This window comes from Lissotriton helveticus, chromosome 6 (genome assembly GCF_964261635.1).
Source record: "Lissotriton helveticus chromosome 6, aLisHel1.1, whole genome shotgun sequence".
Classification (NCBI taxonomy): Eukaryota; Metazoa; Chordata; class Amphibia; order Caudata; family Salamandridae; genus Lissotriton; species Lissotriton helveticus.
The window spans coordinates 2,136,535,633-2,136,550,318 of NC_136067.1; the positions used below are offsets into that span (position 1 = coordinate 2,136,535,633).

At 54.8% G+C, this 14,686-nt stretch overlaps 1 protein-coding gene across 1 annotated transcript in view; it reads right to left on the reverse strand.

The window, feature by feature from the left end:
* Window positions 1–14,686, reverse strand: part of LOC144763103 (NXPE family member 4-like) — a 208,481-nt gene that overhangs the window by 90,270 nt on the left and 103,525 nt on the right. The window lies entirely within an intron of this gene.

Consider the following 14,686-nt stretch of genomic DNA (forward strand, 5'->3'; position numbering starts at 1 on the left):
TACTCCTGCTCCAGCGCCTGGATACCCTCAGACTGTACTCCTGCTCCAGCGCCTGGATACCCTCAGACTGTACTCCTGCTCCAGCGCCTGGATACCCTCAGACTGTACCCCTGCTCCAGCGCCTGGATACCCTCAGACTGTACTCCTGCTTCAGCGCCTGGATACCCTCAGACTGTACCCCTGCTCAAGCGCCTGGATACCCTCAGACTGTACTCCTGCTCCAGCGCCCGGATACCCTCAGACTGTACTCCTGCTCCAGCGCCTGGATACCCTCAGACTGTACTCCTGCTCAAGCGCCTGGATACCCTCAGACTGTACTCCTGCTCCAGCGCCCGGATACCCTCAGACTGTACTCCTGCTCCAGCGCCCGGATACCCTCAGACTGTACCCCTGCTCCAGCGCCTGGATACCCTCAGACTGTACTCCTGCTCCAGCGCCTGGATACCCTCAGCCTGTACTCCTGCTCCAGCGCCCGGATACCCTCAGACAGTACTCCTGCTCCAGTGCCTGGATACCCTCAGACAGTACTCCTGCTCCAGCGCCCGGATACCCTCAGACTATACCCCTGCTCCAGCGCCTGGATACCCTCAGACTGTACTCCTGCTCCAGCGCCCGGATACCCTCAGACTGTACTCCTGCTCCAGCGCCTGGATACCCTCAGCCTGTACTCCTGCTCCAGCGCCCGGATACCCTCAGACAGTACTCCTGCTCCAGCGCCTGGATACCCTCAGACTGTACCCCTGCTCCAGCGCCTGGATACCCTCAGACTGTACTCCTGCTCCAGCGCCTGGATACCCTCAGACTGTACTCCTGCTCCAGCGCCCGGATACCCTCAGACTGTACTCCTGCTCCAGCGCCTGGATACCCTCAGACTGTACTCCTGCTCCAGCGCCCGGATACCCTCAGACTGTACTCCTGCTCCAGCGCCTGGATACCCTCAGACTGTACTCCTGCTCCAGCGCCCGGATACCCTCAGACTGTACTCCTGCTCCAGCGCCTGGATACCCTCAGACTGTACTCCTGCTCCAGCGCCCGGATACCCTCAGACTGTACTCCTGCTCCAGCGCCTGGATACCCTCAGACTGTACTCCTGCTCCAGCGCCTGGATACCCTCAGACTGTACTCCTGCTCCAGCGCCTGGATACCGTCAGACTGTACTCCTGCTCCAGCGCCTGGATACCCTCAGACTGTACTCCTGCTCCAGCGCCCGGATACCCTCAGACTGTACTCCTGCTCCAGCGCCTGGATACCCTCAGACTGTACTCCTGCTCCAGCGCCTGGATACCCTCAGACTGTACTCCTGCTCCAGCGCCTGGATACCCTCAGACAGTACTCCTGCTCCAGCGCCTGGATACCCTCAGACAGTACTCCTGCTCCAGCGCCCGGACACCCTCAGACTGTACTCCTGCTCCAGCGCCCGGATACCCTCAGACTGTACTCCTGCTCCAGCGCCTGGATACCCTCAGACTGTACTCCTGCTCCAGCGCCTGGATACCCTCAGACTGTACTCCTGCTCCAGCGCCTGGATACCCTCAGACTGTACTCCTGCTCCAGCGCCCGGATACCCTCAGACTGTACTCCTGCTCCAGCGCCTGGATACCCTCAGACTGTACTCCTGCTCCAGCGCCTGGATACCCTCAGACTGTACTCCTGCTCCAGCGCCTGGATACCCTCAGACTGTACTCCTGCTCCAGCGCCTGGATACCCTCAGACTGTACTCCTGCTCCAGCGCCTGGATACCCTCAGACTGTACTCCTGCTCCAGCGCCTGGATACCCTCAGACTGTACTCCTCCTCCAGCGCCTGGATACCCTCAGACTGTACTCCTGCTCCAGCGCCCGGATACCCTCAGACTGTACTCCTGCTCCAGCGCCTGGATACCCTCAGAATGTACTCCTGCTCCAGCGCCCGGATACCCTCAGACTGTACTCCTGCTCCAGCGCCTGGATACCCTCAGACTGTACTCCTGCTCCAGCGCCCGGATACCCTCAGACTGTACTCCTGCTCCAGCGCCCGGATACCCTCAGACTGTACTCCTGCTCCAGCGCCTGGATACCCTCAGACTGTACTCCTGCTCCAGCGCCTGGATACCCTCAGACTGTACTCCTGCTCCAGCGCCCGGATACCCTCAGACTGTACTCCTGCTCCAGCGCCTGGATACCCTCAGACTGTACTCCTGCTCCAGCGCCTGGATACCCTCAGAATGTACTCCTGCTCCAGCGCCCGGATACCCTCAGACTGTACTCCTGCTCCAGCGCCTGGATACCCTCAGACTGTACTCCTGCTCCAGCGCCCGGATACCCTCAGACTGTACTCCTGCTCCAGCGCCCGGATACCCTCAGACTGTACTCCTGCTCCAGCGCCCGGATACCCTCAGACTGTACTCCTGCTCCAGCGCCCGGATACCCTCAGACTGTACTCCTGCTCCAGCGCCTGGATACCCTCAGAATGTACTCCTGCTCCAGCGCCCGGATACCCTCAGACTGTACTCCTGCTCCAGCGCCTGGATACCCTCAGACTGTACTCCTGCTCCAGCGCCCGGATACCCTCAGAATGTACTCCTGCTCCAGCGCCCGGATACCCTCAGACTGTACTCCTGCTCCAGCGCCTGGATACCCTCAGACTGTACTCCTGCTCCAGCGCCCGGATACCCTCAGACTGTACTCCTGCCTCCAGCGCCCGGATACCCTCAGACTGTACTCCTGCTCCAGCGCCCGGATACCCTCAGACTGTACTCCTGCTCCAGCGCCCGGATACCCTCAGACTGTACTCCTGCTCCAGCGCCCGGATACCCTCAGACTGTACTCCTGCTCCAGCGCCCGGATACCCTCAGACTGTACTCCTGCTCCAGCGCCCGGATACCCTCAGAGTGTACTCCTGCTCCAGCGCCTGGATACCCTCAGACTGTACTCCTGCTCCAGCGCCCGGATACCCTCAGACTGTACTCCTGCTCCAGCGCCTGGATACCCTCAGACTGTACTCCTGCTCCAGCGCCTGGATACCCTCAGACTGTACTCCTGCTCCAGCGCCTGGATACCCTCAGACTGTACTCCTGCTCCAGCGCCCGGATACCCTCAGACTGTACTCCTGCTCCAGCGCCTGGATACCCTCAGACTGTACTCCTGCTCAAGCGCCTGGATACCCTCAGACTGTACTCCTCCTCCAGCGCCTGGATACCCTCAGACTGTACTCCTGCTCCAGCGCCCGGATACCCTCAGACTGTACTCCTGCTCCAGCGCCTGGATACCCTCAGAATGTACTCCTGCTCCAGCGCCCGGATACCCTCAGACTGTACTCCTGCTCCAGCGCCTGGATTACCCTCAGACTGTACTCCTGCTCCAGCGCCCGGATACCCTCAGACTGTACTCCTGCTCCAGCGCCCGGATACCCTCAGACTGTACTCCTGCTCCAGCGCCTGGATACCCTCAGACTGTACTCCTGCTCCAGCGCCTGGATACCCTCAGACTGTACTCCTGCTCCAGCGCCCGGATACCCTCAGACTGTACTCCTGCTCCAGCGCCTGGATACCCTCAGACTGTACTCCTGCTCCAGCGCCCGGATACCCTCAGAATGTACTCCTGCTCCAGCGCCCGGATACCCTCAGACTGTACTCCTGCTCCAGCGCCTGGATACCCTCAGACTGTACTCCTGCTCCAGCGCCCGTATACCCTCAGACTGTACTCCTGCTCCAGCGCCCGGATACCCTCAGACTGTACTCCTGCTCCAGCGCCCGGATACCCTCAGACTGTACTCCTGCTCCAGCGCCCAGATACCCTCAGACTGTACTCCTGCTCCAGCGCCCGGATACCCTCAGACTGTACTCCTGCTCCAGCGCCCAGATACCCTCAGACTGTACTCCTGCTCCAGCGCCTGGATACCCTCAGACTGTACTCCTGCTCCAGCGCCCGGATACCCTCAGACTGTACTCCTGCTCCAGCGCCTGGATACCCTCAGACTGTACTCCTGCTCCAGCGCCTGGATACCCTCAGACTGTACTCCTGCTCCAGCGCCCGGATACCCTCAGATTGTACTCCTGCTCCAGCGCCCGGATACCCTCAGACTGTACTCCTGCTCCAGCGCCCGGATACCCTCAGACTGTACTCCTGCTCCAGCGCCCGGATACCCTCAGACTGTACTCCTGCTCCAGTGCCCGGATACCCTCAGACTGTACTCCTGCTCCAGCGCCCGGATACCCTCAGACTGTACCCTGCTCCAGCGCCTGGATACCCTCAGACTGTACCCCTGCTCCAGCGCCTGGATACCCTCAGACTGTACCCCTGCTCCAGCGCCTGGATACCCTCAGACAGTACTCCTGCTCCAGCGCCCGGATACCCTCAGACTGTACTCCTGCTCCAGTGCCCGGATACCCTCAGACTGTACTCCTGCTCCAGCGCCCGGATACCCTCAGACTGTACTCCTGCTCCAGCGCCTGGATACCCTCAGACTGTACCCCTGCTCCAGCGCCTGGATACCCTCAGACTGTACTCCTGCTCCAGCGCCCGGATACCCTCAGACTGTACTCCTGCTCCAGCGCCTGGATACCCTCAGACTGTACTCCTGCTCCAGCGCCTGGATACCCTCAGACTGTACTCCTGCTCCAGCGCCCGGATACCCTCAGACTGTACTCCTGCTCCAGCGCCTGGATACCCTCAGACTGTACTCCTGCTCCAGCGCCCGGATACCCTCAGACTGTACTCCTGCTCCAGCGCCTGGATACCCTCAGACTGTACTCCTGCTCCAGCGCCTGGATACCCTCAGACTGTACCCCTGCTCAAGCGCCTGGATACCCTCAGACTGTACTCCTGCTCCAGCGCCCGGATACCCTCAGACTGTACTCCTGCTCCAGCGCCTGGATACCCTCAGACTGTACTCCTGCTCCAGCGCCCGGATACCCTCAGACTGTACTCCTGCTCCAGCGCCTGGATACCCTCAGACTGTTCTCCTGCTCCAGCGCCCGGATACCCTCAGACTGTACTCCTGCTCCAGCGCCCGGATACCCTCAGACTGTACTCCTGCTCCAGCGCCTGGATACCCTCAGACTGTACCCCTGCTCCAGCGCCTGGATACCCTCAGACTGTACTCCTGCTCCAGCGCCTGGATACCCTCAGACAGTACTCCTGCTCCAGCGCCTGGATACCCTCAGACTGTACTCCTGCTCCAGCGCCCGGATACCCTCAGACTGTACTCCTGCTCCAGCGCCCGGATACCATTAGACTGTACTCCTGCTCCAGCGCCTGGATACCATTAGACTGTACTCCTGCTCCAGCGCCTGGATACCCTCAGACAGTACTCCTGCTCCAGCGCCCGGATACCCTCCTGGGTGATAAGCCGCGCTCTACGAATCGATTTAATGTAAGAGAGCACAGCATGTCATGCGAGTGTGTGTAGTAACTGACTCCAGGTAGTCGTGATGTATTTCAGATCGATTTATTGAGTTAGTTACAAGTAGATGAGTTGTAGAGATCGCGCCCCACCAGGAGCAGCCTGACTGCCGCTCAGCCCATACTCCAGCTGACGCACTCCAGCATCCAGGCACCCGAACATTCCATCCAAGACCATCACACATTCCATGCAAGATCATCACACCGACATTCCATGCAAGACCATCACACCAACATTCCATGCAAGACCATCACACCAACATTCCACGCAAGAACATTACACATTCCATGCAAGATCATCACACCAACAATCCATGCAAGACCATCACACATTCCATGCAAGACCATCACACCAACATTCCATGCAAGACCATCACACATTCCATGCAAGATCATCACACCAACATTCCATGCAAGACCATCACACATTCCATGCAAGACCATCACACCACCATTCCATGCAAGACCATCACACATTCCATGCAAGACCATCACACCGACATTCCATGCAAGACCATCACACCAACATTCCATGCAAGACCATCACACCGACATTCCATGCAAGACCATCACACCGACATTCCATGCAAGACCATCACACCAACATTCCATGCAAGACCATCACACCAACATTCCATGCAAGACCATCACACCAACATTCCATGCAAGACCATCACACCAACATTCCATGCAAGACCATCACACATTCCATGCAAGATCATCACACCAACATTCCATGCAAGACCATCACACATTCCATGCAAGACCATCACACCACCATTCCATGCAAGACCATCACACATTCCATGCAAGACCATCACACCGACATTCCATGCAAGACCATCACACCGACATTCCATGCAAGACCATCACACCGACATTCCATGCAAGACCATCACACCGACATTCCATGCAAGACCATCACACCAACATTCCATGCAAGACCATCACACCAACATTCCATGCAAGACCATCACACCAACATTCCATGCAAGACCATCACACCGACATTCCATGCAAGACCATCACACCGACATTCCATGCAAGAACTTCACACCAACATTCCATGCAAGACCATCACACCAACATTCCATGCAAGACCATCACACCAACATTCCATGCAAGACCATCACACCAACATTCCATGCAAGACCATCACACCAACATTCCATGCAAGACCATCACACCAACATTCCATGCAAGACCATCACACCAACATTCCATGCAAGACCATCACACCAACAGTCCATGCAAGACCATCACACCAACATTCCATGCAAGACCATCACACATTCCATGCAAGATCATCACACCAACATTCCATGCAAGACCATCACACATTCCATGCAAGACCATCACACCACCATTCCATGCAAGACCATCACACATTCCATGCAAGACCATCACACCGACATTCCATGCAAGACCATCACACCAACATTCCATGCAAGACCATCACACCGACATTCCATGCAAGACCATCACACCGACATTCCATGCAAGACCATCACACCAACATTCCATGCAAGACCATCACACCAACATTCCATGCAAGACCATCACACCAACATTCCATGCAAGACCATCACACCAACATTCCATGCAAGACCATCACACCGACATTCCATGCAAGAACTTCACACCAACATTCCATGCAAGACCATCACACCAACATTCCATGCAAGACCATCACACCAACATTCCATGCAAGACCATCACACCAACATTCCATGCAAGACCATCACACCAACATTCCATGCAAGACCATCACACCAACATTCCATGCAAGACCATCACACCGACATTCCATGCAAGACCATCACACCAACATTCCATGCAAGACCATCACACCGACATTCCATGCAAGACCATCACACCGACATTCCATGCAAGACCATCACACCGACATTCCATGCAAGACCATCACACCAACATTCCATGCAAGACCATCACACCAACATTCCATGCAAGACCATCACACCAACAGTCCATGCAAGAACATCACACCAACATTCCATGCAAGACCATCACACCAACAGTCCATGCAAGACCATCACACCAACATTCCATGCAAGAACATCACACCAACATTCCATGCAAGACCATCACACCAACAGTCCATGCAAGACCATCACACCGACATTCCATGCAAGACCATCACACATTCCATGCAAGACCATCACACCAACATTCCATGCAAGACCATCACACCAACATTCCATGCAAGAACATCACACCAACATTCCATGCAAGACCATCACACCAACAGTCCATGCAAGACCATCACACCGACATTCCATGCAAGACCATCACACATTCCATGCAACACCATCACACCGACATCCCGTGCATCACATTCACACCGGCTGGGCAGCTAGGGAGCAAGTAACCAGATAAATATAACACAGGATACTTCAATGCGTCGTTGCATTGTGCCACTTTGCAAACTTGACAGTGCGTCATGCGCTTGTCTCGTAGTATTCTCTAACATGTATTTATTAATCAACTGGACTCGGTAGCATGTTCTTTGTTCGAGGTGAGAGACTTTTTTGGTAGCTTATGCTTGATGTATATATTAATGCTACCAAGGAGAGAACCATCACTTTTCCAAACTCTGCACATGCCAAGCCAAGCTGCAGCCCACCATGTGGCAGTTTTACTCATGGACTCTGCGTCACTTGTTGAGAAACCTTTAGCTCGCACCACCCTAAAATCATGAACAAAACTACGCCCCTGGGTGGCTGGTGTGCGGCATGTGCCATGCAGTTATAGTGGTGAGACCCGCGCAGCTGCCGCATTGCATGTAGCATGCTGTTATTGCAGTGGGTCCCATGCAGCTGGTGTAGGGCATGTGCCATGCAGTTATAGTGTTGAGACCCGTGCAGCTGCCGCATGGCATGTAGCATGCTGTTATTGCAGTGGGTCCCATGCAGCTGGTGTAGGGCATGTCCCATGCAGTTATAGTGGTGAGACCCGCGCAGCTGCCGCATTGCATGTAGCATGCTGTTATTGCAGTGGGACCCATGCAGCTGGTGTAGGGCATGTGCCATGCAGTTATAGTGTTGAGACCCGTGCAGCTGCCGCATTGCATGTAGCATGCTGTTATTGCAGTGGGTCCCATGCAGCTGGTGTAGGGCATGTGCCATGCAGTTATAGTGGTGAGACCCGTGCAGCTGCCGCATTGCATGCAGCATGCTGTTATTGCAGTGGGTCCCATGCAGCTGGTGTAGGGCATGTGCCATGCAGTTATAGTGTTGAGACACGTGCAGCTGCCGCATGGCATGTAGCATGCTGTTATTGCAGTGGGTCCCATGCAGCTGGTGTAGGGCATGTGCCATGCAGTTATAGTGTTGAGACCCGTGCAGCTGCCGCATGGCATGTAGCATGCTGTTATTGCAGTGGGTCCCATGCAGCTGGTGTAGGGCATGTGCCATGCAGTTATAGTGTTGAGACCCGTGCAGCTGCCGCATGGCATGTAGCATGCTGTTATTGCAGTGGGTCCCATGCAGCTGGTGTAGGGCATGTGCCATGCAGTTATGGTGTTGAGACCCGTGCAGCTGCCGCATTGCATGCAGCATGCTGTTATTGCAGTGGGTCCCATGCAGCTGGTGTAGGGCATGTGCCATGCAGTTATAGTGTTGAGACCCGTGCAGCTGCCGCATGGCATGTAGCATGCTGTTATTGCAGTGGGTCCCATGCAGCTGGTGTAGGGCATGTGCCATGCAGTTATAGTGTTGAGACCCGTGCAGCTGCCGCATGGCATGTAGCATGCTGTTATTGCAGTGGGTCCCATGCAGCTGGTGTAGGGCATGTGCCATGCAGTTATAGTGTTGAGACCCGTGCAGCTGCCGCATGGCATGTAGCATGCTGTTATTGCAGTGGGTCCCATGCAGCTGGTGTAGGGCATGTGCCATGCAGTTATAGTGGTGAGACCCGTGCAGCTGCCGCATTGCATGCAGCATGCTGTTATTGCAGTGGGTCCCATGCAGCTGGTGTAGGGCATGTGCCATGCAGTTATAGTGTTGAGACCCGTGCAGCTGCCGCATGGCATGTAGCATGCTGTTATTGCAGTGGGTCCCATGCAGCTGGTGTAGGGCATGTGCCATGCAGTTATAGTGGTGAGACCCGCGCAGCTGCCGCATTGCATGTAGCATGCTGTTATTGCAGTGGGTCCCATGCAGCTGGTGTAGGGCATGTGCCATGCAGTTATGGTGTTGAGACCCATGCAGCTGCCGCATGGCATGTAGCATGCTGTTATTGCAGTGGGTCCCATGCAGCTGGTGTAGGGCATGTGCCATGCAGTTATAGTGTTGAGACCCGTGCAGCTGCCGCATGGCATGTAGCATGCTGTTATTGCAGTGGGTCCCATGCAGCTGGTGTAGGGCATGTGCCATGCAGTTATAGTGTTGAGACCCGTGCAGCTGCCGCATGGCATGTAGCATGCTGTTATTGCAGTGGGTCCCATGCAGCTGGTGTAGGGCATGTGCCATGCAGTTATAGTGGTGAGACCCGTGCAGCTGCCGCATTGCATGTAGCATGCTGTTATTGCAGTGGGTCCCATGCAGCTGGTGTAGGGCATGTGCCATGCAGTTATAGTGTTGAGACCCGTGCAGCTGCCGCATGGCATGTAGCATGCTGTTATTGCAGTGGGTCCCATGCAGCTGGTGTGCGGCATGTGCCATGCAGTTATAGTGTTGAGACCCATGCAGCTGCTGCATGGCATGTAGCATGCTGTTATTGCAGTGGGTCCCATGCAGCTGGTGTAGGGCATGTGCCATGCAGTTATAGTGTTGAGACCCGTGCAGCTGCCGCATGGCATGTAGCATGCTGTTATTGCAGTGGGTCCCATGCAGCTGGTGTAGGGCATGTGCCATGCAGTTATAGTGTTGAGACCCGTGCAGCTGCCGCATGGCATGTAGCATGCTGTTATTGCAGTGGGTCCCATGCAGCTGGTGTAGGGCATGTGCCATGCAGTTATAGTGTTGAGACCCGTGCAGCTGCCGCATGGCATGTAGCATGCTGTTATTGCAGTGGGTCCCATGCAGCTGGTGTAGGGCATGTGCCATGCAGTTATAGTGTTGAGACCCGTGCAGCTGCCGCATGGCATGTAGCATGCTGTTATTGCAGTGGGTCCCATGCAGCTTGTGTAGGGCATGTGCCATGCAGTTATAGTGTTGAGACCCGTGCAGCTGCCGCATGGCATGTAGCATGCTGTTATTGCAGTGGGTCCCATGCAGCTGGTGTGCGGCATGTGCCATGCAGTTATAGTGTTGAGACCCGTGCAGCTGCCGCATGGCATGTAGCATGCTGTTATTGCAGTGGGTCCCATGCAGCTGGTGTAGGGCATGTGCCATGCAGTTATGGTGTTGAGACCCGTGCAGCTGCCGCATGGCATGTAGCATGCTGTTATTGCAGTGGGTCCCATGCAGCTGGTGTAGGGCATGTGCCATGCAGTTATAGTGTTGAGACCCGTGCAGCTGCCGCATGGCATGTAGCATGCTGTTATTGCAGTGGGTCCCATGCAGCTGGTGTGCGGCATGTGCCATGCAGTTATAGTGTTGAGACCCATGCAGCTGCCGCATGGCATGTAGCATGCTGTTATTGCAGTGGGTCCCATGCAGCTGGTGTAGGGCATGTGCCATGCAGTTATAGTGTTGAGACCCGTGCAGCTGCCGCATGGCATGTAGCATGCTGTTATTGCAGTGGGTCCCATGCAGCTGGTGTAGGGCATGTGCCATGCAGTTATAGTGTTGAGACCCGTGCAGCTGCCGCATGGCATGTAGCATGCTGTTATTGCAGTGGGTCCCATGCAGCTTGTGTAGGGCATGTGCCATGCAGTTATAGTGTTGAGACCCGTGCAGCTGCCGCATGGCATGTAGCATGCTGTTATTGCAGTGGGTCCCATGCAGCTTGTGTAGGGCATGTGCCATGCAGTTATAGTGTTGAGACCCGTGCAGCTGCCGCATGGCATGTAGCATGCTGTTATTGCAGTGGGTCCCATGCAGCTGGTGTGCGGCATGTGCCATGCAGTTATAGTGTTGAGACCCGTGCAGCTGCCGCATGGCATGTAGCATGCTGTTATTGCAGTGGGTCCCATGCAGCTGGTGTAGGGCATGTGCCATGCAGTTATGGTGTTGAGACCCGTGCAGCTGCCGCATGGCATGTAGCATGCTGTTATTGCAGTGGGTCCCATGCAGCTGGTGTAGGGCATGTGCCATGCAGTTATAGTGTTGAGACCCGTGCAGCTGCCGCATGGCATGTAGCATGCTGTTATTGCAGTGGGTCCCATGCAGCTGGTGTAGGGCATGTGCCATGCAGTTATAGTGTTGAGACCCGTGCAGCTGCCGCATGGCATGTAGCATGCTGTTATTGCAGTGGGTCCCATGCAGCTGGTGTGCGGCATGTGCCATGCAGTTATAGTGTTGAGACCCGTGCAGCTGCTGCATGGCATGTAGCATGCTGTTATTGCAGTGGGTCCCATGCAGCTGGTGTAGGGCATGTGCCATGCAGTTATAGTGGTGAGACCCGTGCAGCTGCCGCATTGCATGTAGCATGCTGTTATTGCAGTGGGTCCCATGCAGCTGGTGTAGGGCATGTGCCATGCAGTTATGGTGTTGAGACCCGTGCAGCTGCCGCATGGCATGTAGCATGCTGTTATTGCAGTGGGTCCCATGCAGCTGGTGTGCGGCATGTGCCATGCAGTTATAGTGTTGAGACCCGTGCAGCTGCCGCATGGCATGTAGCATGCTGTTATTGCAGTGGGTCCCATGCAGCTGGTGTAGGGCATGTGCCATGCAGTTATAGTGTTGAGACCCGTGCAGCTGCCGCATGGCATGTAGCATGCTGTTATTGCAGTGGGTCCCATGCAGCTGGTGTAGGGCATGTAGCAGGCGGGTATTACGGTGAGTGCTTGCATAAGCTGCATGCATGCAGCTTGCATAACAAAGCTGCATGACGTTTGTGTTCGCCAGGCCACCTGCAGCGGGTTGTTTGGCAGTAACAGGTACAGAATCCTTCATGAATACTGCTGGAAAATGACTTATTAGTTTGGTGAAGATGCATCTACCACTGGCAACAAGGCCGCTAACACGCTCTGGGGCTTAGTATATTATTCCCATGCTCAACCCCTGGTAGCTTGGCTGCGAGCAGGCAGACTCAACTTAGGAGACAGGCATGTGAAACATTTAAAAACACCAATTCAGTAAATAATTAATACCAAATTATAAATATAGCACATATCACACCAAAAAGACAAAAATCGAATGTAGGGAACCGGAGATATGAATTTTGAAAGAATAAACACTTTCTAGTACTTAGTCACCTCATGGAGTCTGTTTTCCAAAGTTGCTCCAAACTTCTCAAAACTTCTGGAACTTCTTCCTGAAGTTCCTCTCGAGGGTCCAAAACACAATCCAAGGGTCTGGAAGCTCCAAGATGGTCCTTGAAAGTTTGGGATGACAATTCCGACAATGCGCCAGGCCAAAACCTTCATAAATCCACTGGACGCGCTCCAGGCAGGGGACTCTTGGTGGAGTTGGTGCAGGCGAGCTCTGTTAACCTGTAGTTTGCAGGACGTCCATTCTTTATTCCTCTTGAAGCGAGGTACATTCAAGGGCCTGACGGTGCAAATCAAGTTTCCAGCTTGGCAAGCCAACTTCTTCTGCTGAGAGCTGAGAGGCTCGGAACCTCACACATATGTATTCAGTGTTCTCTGGGGTCAAGCAGGAGCGCTTACCCAGTACCCGGTCAGACCAAGGAATGCCCAGACTAGGGTCTGCGTAGTAGGAGCAGTACAATCCTAAATAGTTTGAATCTTGGCCAGGAGAGGCTGCACATGGCCTCCACCTACCAGGTGGCTCAGGTGCACAACTGAACTCTGCCCTATTTGGCACTTACTGGCCTTAATAGTCAGGCCTGTCTGCTGCATGGCCTGAAGCACTACCTTCATTTGGCTTAAGTGATCCCCCCAGGTAGAACTGTATACTGCTATACCATCCAGATAAGCTGCACTGAGCTGCTCCAAACGAGCCAGGGCCATGTTCACCAGCCTTTGGAAGGTGGCAGCGGCATTCTCTAAGCTAAAGGCATTACCTTGAAGTGATAATGTCCCTGTGGGTGGAGAATACTGACCTCTCCTTTGCTCCATCAGTGAGGGTAATCATCTGCCAATAGCCTGAAGTCAAATCAAATGTACTCAGGTCCTTAGCAGCCCCTAACCTGTCAATGAGCTCATCAGCTCTACGTATAGGGTGAGCATCAGTCTTTGTATCTGCATTCAGTCCTCTGTAGTCCACACAGAGCCTTAGCTCCTCGGTGGGGATTAGGTTTGGGCTGCAGCACCACTGGGATGGCCCACGGACTGTCAGAAGGCTCAATAACCCCTGAATCCAGCATCTAAGCTACCTCAGCCTTGATGCTGGCTCTGACATGGTCAGACAACCTGTACAGTTTATTTACGAGTTGTGAGCTGTCGCCAGTGTCAATGTGGTGCACACACCACTCAGTGATGCCTGGGGTCAAAGCGTACAGGCCAGCAAACTGCTCTAGCACCTGCTTGCAGTCTCTGGGCTGCTGGTCTGTGAATGTGGTACAGAGTACCACCCCCTCCACTGACCCATCTTGTACGTTGTTGGAGAGGAGGTCGGGCACTGGCTCAGTCTCCTTCTCCACACCTTCATCAGTGACCTGTAACATGGTCCTGTCTGCCCTGTCATGCTGGGGTTTCAATCTATTCACGTGCAGGACCCTATGAGTGTTCCTGTGGGTGCCAGGGTCGACCAGATAAATAACCTCACCCTTCTTTTCAACAATTGGATAAGACCCACTCCACTTGTCATGGAGGGCCCTGGGAGCCACAGGCTCCAACACTCACACCTATTGTCCTGGAGTATACTCCGGCACAGTAGCCTTCTGTTCATACCAGTGCTTCATGAGCTCCTGGCTAGCCTCGAGTTTCTTTCCTGCCTTTTATATGTACTCTGCCATTCAAGGTCTTAGGCACAGCACATAGTCAAGCACATTGTCCTTTGATTTTTTGAGAGGCTTCTCAAAAGACTCCCTCAGCAGGCACAATGGCCCCCTCACAGGGTGTCCAAACAACAGCTCAAAGGGACTGAAATCAATCCTTTTTGTGAAACATCCCTGTAGGCAAACAGTAGGCATCAGAGGAGAACAACCCCTCTCCTCCTGAGTTTGGCAGATAAACCAATGATGATGCTCATTTTAGCAGTTTCTTTATACATATAGCGCAAACTCTACCCAAAGGTATCAGAACGCTTTACATGAGTCCCAGTTGCATTACAGACG